This window comes from Gekko japonicus, unplaced genomic scaffold (assembly GCF_001447785.1).
Source record: "Gekko japonicus isolate JY-2015 unplaced genomic scaffold, Gekko_japonicus_V1.1 scaffold1503, whole genome shotgun sequence".
NCBI classification, from domain to species: domain Eukaryota; kingdom Metazoa; phylum Chordata; class Lepidosauria; order Squamata; family Gekkonidae; genus Gekko; species Gekko japonicus.
In genome coordinates this window covers 404,055-409,383 of record NW_015170931.1, presented here as the reverse complement: position 1 = coordinate 409,383, position 5,329 = coordinate 404,055, and positions in this window count along the sequence as shown.

Here is a 5,329-nt window from a genome sequence, read left to right as displayed (position 1 = left end):
GACCCCCCCCCCCAGGTCTTTCCCCTCCCCAGGTAGAATCGTCTGTCCTGCCTCGATCCCAAATGTATGACACCCCCCCCCCCAAGTCCTAAACTTTGGAAGGGCCATTTCAGACCAGAGCCACTTCCCCCCAGGAGCAATGCTCCCTCTAAGCTGTGGAGCCTTGTGAGCAAAACTTCTACTTTGTGAGCTGCTGGCATTAAAGTTGCCAGCGAGCCATTTGGCTCCTGCATAAATCAGTTTGCCCTGCAGCCCACCTTCCTGAGCCAAGACAAAAATGTGTGAGCAGGAGGCTAAAAAAACCTGTGAGCTGGCTCACACTGTCTCATCTTCGAGGGAACACTGCCCGGGAGTTGAACAAACGGTGCCGGGCTGGAGATGCGCTACTCGGGAGTAAACCTAGCAGATCTGCTCCCGCTGCCAAAGAAAGGCCCGCGACGGCCCCACTGCGCCCGGGGAGCATTTCCTCCGAGTAAATCTGCTCCAAATGGTAACAGGGGTAAAAGCCCCCTTGGACACGTAAGATTTGAATCGCAGTCAGATATGCAAAGGGTTTCATGGATCGCAGCCTGCCGTTTGCAGCTGGCCGTGCAGTCGCTTCCCGAGTAATCCTGCTGACGTTAGCGGGGGCGGCGTCGACTTTATTTATCCCCCCCCTTTTAATCGAGGCTTGCCGTTCATCTGCGGGCAAGGATCTCCGCCTAGCAACGTCCAGCGGTTTCGCAGCGGAGCCTTTTCGAATCAGACTGCGGCTCTTCGCCGGGTCACCTTTATGGACTGCCGGGCTCATTTGAATGGCCTCCGGGTTGCGCTCTCTCTCTCTCTCTCTCTCTCTCTCTCTCTCTCTCGGCGTATTATGAACCGCGCAACAGATAAATGATTCCGGCAGGATCTGCAGTTTTCTTGGCAATGTCTTAACCACGGAATTTTAGAAAAAGAAAAATAAAAGAAAGAAAAGAAAAAAAGACAAAGACAAGAAGAAGAAAAAGAAAAAAAGAAAAGAAGAAACATAAAAAAAAGGAAAGAAGAAAAAGAAAAGGGCTTCTAAAGCTGAAGAGTGTCGTATACAGGGAAAGTCATTTATAGGGTAGATGCTAGAATATTGGGACGGGAAAATAAGGAAAATTAGAAGCGTGCACGCACACCAAAGCTTATACCCAGAGTTAAAGTCTGTTGGTCTTAAAGGTGCCGCTGGACTCAGACTTTAGTCTCTGGGCGGTCATTACTTGGGTTGGTCATTCGTATTAAAACTAACCTACCTTAGAGGGAAGGGCTGTCAGAAGGTTTTGGGGACAGATAGAAATGTGAGAATGTTTTTATTTAGGGAGTTGGCGGCCTTAGGTTATCCACACAGAACTCTGGATCTGCAATTTTATAATACTTTCAAATGCTAATACTAATAATGCTAATGCGAATAATAATTATAACAACAACAGCAATGATGATAATAACAATAGCAATAGCGATGACGACAACAACAACAACATCCAAAACCTCCTTTAAAATGTAATCCTGGCAACCGAAGGCTTAATAATCACAGTAGTAATCACAATAGGTTTTCAGCAAGTTTGGGGGAACGCTCGGACTTTGGCGAGTCGCCTGCCCAGCGCGCAATCGCATCTAGGCGCAGCAGGTGGAGCACACCCACCGCTCCTCGGCATCTTCTTGGAATAGCTGCTTTAGTGAACTTGGCTGCTGCCGGAGCCCGTGTGGTTGGGGGGGAGTGGGTGTGGGGGGGGGGGGGGGAGGCGCAACGTTTGCCATTGCAGTGAAGAGGCCTATTAAGCACCCCAGTCCAAAAAAACAAAAACACAAAAGAAAGCAAACCCTCCCGCGTCCAGTCAGGAGTCAGCCCAAATGGCTCTCAACAGAACTGCCATCCAAGGAAGAGCTTTTGCGTACCGGAGAGGCCGTGGATCTGATCGGCGGTTTCGGGCCTCGCTGCGATTCCGTTTCGATTTCGCCTTCAACCCGCAGCGTTTCCTTGGGAGACCTCCAACTTCTTTGGCATCCAACAGACCCCAGACCCCCCCCCCCCCGTCGCTGATACTGGCTTCCCCTCCCCCTTTATCCTCCATCTGGGGGTTAAAAGAGAGAGAGAATCAAAGGAGGGATCCTGACCCTGTCCGTTTCCTCGCGAGGAGGGGCTGGGTGGTGTCTGTATGGGAGCCCCCCCTCCACACACCCCCCCGCCGCAGTCCCGCGTCTCCTGCCAGCCGGGCTCCCTCCAGCCGGGATCACGTGCGCCCGGGTTTAAAGGTGAGGCGCCGCCGTCGCCCACCTCCGGATCGATACTCGCTTTCCCTGTGAAGTCGAGGCGGCCTCCGGCTCTCCCTTTGTGTGCGACGCCTCCGAAGGTCGCCAGGCTCCGGGGGTCGGCCTCGAAAAGGCGATCGCTGGGGGGGGGCGGCGGCTTTGGGTTGCCCGCGACGTCCCGTTCGTCTGAAAGAGTCACCTGTCGACCGACCGAAAGGAAACCGCGCTCCGGAATTCTACCTGCCTCGCTCTCGCTGTGTTCCCACGCTCTCGACAGACATTCCCCCCCCCCCACAAGCCTGCCTGCCAGTCCTGGCTCCTGGGGACGGCGAACCCGTGCTGAACGTCTGAAGCCTCCGAGAAAAGGGGTTTCTGACTCGCAAAAGGCAGAGGCCGGGAATCAGTTGGGTGACACGGCCGGGAGGATCCGGCCTCCCGAGCTGTCCCCTTGCCGGTTCACCCGCAGCGAAACAGACCGACGCCTGGAGCTCTGCGGTTGTTTCCTTTTTGCAGTAGTAGTAGTAGTAGTAGTAGTAGTAGCAGCAGCAGCAGCAGTAGTCAATGTTCCCTCTAAGCTGTGGAGTCTTGTGAGCAAAAATTCTACTTTGTGAGCTGCTGGCATTAAAGTGGTGAGCAAGTACTTTGGCCACTGTATAAATCTGTTTGCTCTGGAGCCCTCCTTCCTGAGCGAAGACAAAAATGTGTGAGCTGGAGGCTAAAAAACTGTGAGCTAGCTCACACTAACTCAGCTTAGAGGGAACACTGGTAGTAGTAGTAGTAGTAGTAGTAGTAGTAGTAGTAGTAGTAGTAGTAGTAGTAGTAATATCCCAGTAAGTGGAGCTTTGTTAGGTATCGATCAGTGGCCGATCGGTCTATTCCGACCCGGCCCTCCCCCACACGCACACAGCACTAACATTTGAGAAAAACACACCCACTGAAGGCTGTTAAGGATGTCCCTATCCCGGTGGTTGCGGAGACCTGTTTGGGAACTTTAGGATATTAGACACAACAGAGTCTTACGTTCCCGTGTCAGTTTCCTGTGGATTTCCTGGCCCCTGGAAATGAATGGGGCGCCCCGCACTTTACTTGGGCCCGGATCCTGCCGAGGACTGGCAGAACAGACCGGGTACTTGGGGGTGGGGGGCAATGCTCCCTCTAAACGGTGGCGTCTTGTGAGCAAAAATTCTACTTTGTGAGCTCCCGGCACTAAAGTTGTGAGCAACTGATTCGGCTCCTGCATAAATCAGTTGACTCCGGAGCCATCCTTCCTGAGCTAAGACAAAAAAAAATGCGTGAGCTGGAGGCTAAAAAACTCTGAGCTAGCTCACACTAACTCAGCTTAGAGGGAACACGGAATTCAGTGGCGTCCTCTCCGGAGTGAAGAGGAAGGGGTTGCAGGATGGACTTCCTGTTTAGAGATCTCTCGGCAGGGTCACCTAGCACAGGCGCCTAAAGTCGAGCATTTGTGTTCGAGATCATTTCTGTGCCGTCTGGCTTTGACTGCCTGGTCTTCTGCCTTTGCAGTTCCTTTTGTACCTGATGGTAGCTCAATGCTTTCTTCGGGTGACTTTCCCAATTCTGTCATTCCCAGAGCTGTTGGAGTTGTTTATTGGATGTTTCATGCTGCCTCTATATATTTTTTTTATTTTTTTTTCATCCGGCTGTAAATGAATTCAATAAATACATAACAAGCATCCCCCCCCCTTCGAGATAGGCCAACAGGAGTGGCCATCTTTGTCTGTAGCAGCAGAAAAGAGCAAGAGTCCAGGAGCACCTTCAAGGCGAACAGAATTGGTGGCAGGGTCTGAAGAAGCGAGCCGTGACTCACGAAAGCTGCCCCGTATTTTGTTAGTCCTGAAGGTGTAGTCAGAACTTCAGTGCCCCTGGGCTTGGAGGGTCCTGTCCTTTTTAGGACAAGTTTAATTCTGGGTATAAGCTTCCGCGTGCACGCAAACTTCTTCAGATACTGTGTGCATGCACACGAAAGAAGTCTGCATGCACAGGAAAGCCTCGACCCAGAATGAAACTTGAAGTTGGTCTTAAAGGTGCCACTGGATGCAGACTTGTTCTGTTGCCTCAGGACCCACACGGCCGCCCACCTGAATCGGTATACATTTTTAGGGATTTTTTAAAAAAATAAAGCTCTTGGTACTGATTTTGGCTTCTGCTTCTCATCTTTCACGACGCGCCTCTTTCAGTCCTCGACTGAAAACTAAGCCCCCCACTCCTCAGGTACACGCGTAGGAATCCACACCCACCCCAACCACAGCACGTGGGAAACAGACCTCTCCTCCTCTCCAGTGTACGCACCACACCCACATCCACGTGTGAAACAGACCTCTCCTCAGGAACAGGGGGGGCTTAGATCGACGACACACAACAACCTCCTCCAGAAAAAAACACATCTCCGCATCAATGTTCCCTCTAAGCTGCAGAGTCTTGTGAGCAAAAATGCTACTTTGTGAGCCACTGGCATTAAAGTTGTGAGCGGGCAATTCGACTAATGCATAAATTAGTTTGCTCTGGAGCCCTCCTTCCTGAGCAAACACAAAAATGTCTGAGTCGGAGGCTACAAACCTGTGAGCTAGCTCACACTAACTCAGCTTAGAGGGAACACTGCTCCGGATTTGCTCTAGGCGTCAAGAAGTGGCAATTTCCAACAGCTCGAAGAAACAAAAGAGGAAATGATCGCGGGTGTGTGTGTGTGTGTTGTTTCCCCTACCCAGTCGAGATCCTTGAGTGTGTGTGTGGGGAGAGAAGGGCTTTATGCTTTGCACAAGGGGGGGGGAGAGTGAGTGGATTTAAACTCCCCCCCCTAAGTTTGAGTTTCGAGTTCTGCGGGCCGAGGAGTCGCCTCCTCCTCCTCCTCCTCCTCCTCCTCTCCCCCGAACCATCTGGCACGTGAGCGCGGGGGTATCGATCCGGTCCGCGTGTGCCGGAGACCCCATGCTAATCTGACGCGTTGCTGCCCATCCGCTCGGCCGGGGAAGGTGCATCTGTCCGCCTCCGCCGCTCCCCAACAAGCCTCCTTCGGCCCCAACTCGGCGGCGGGTAAGTCGCAGGGCTTGTGTGG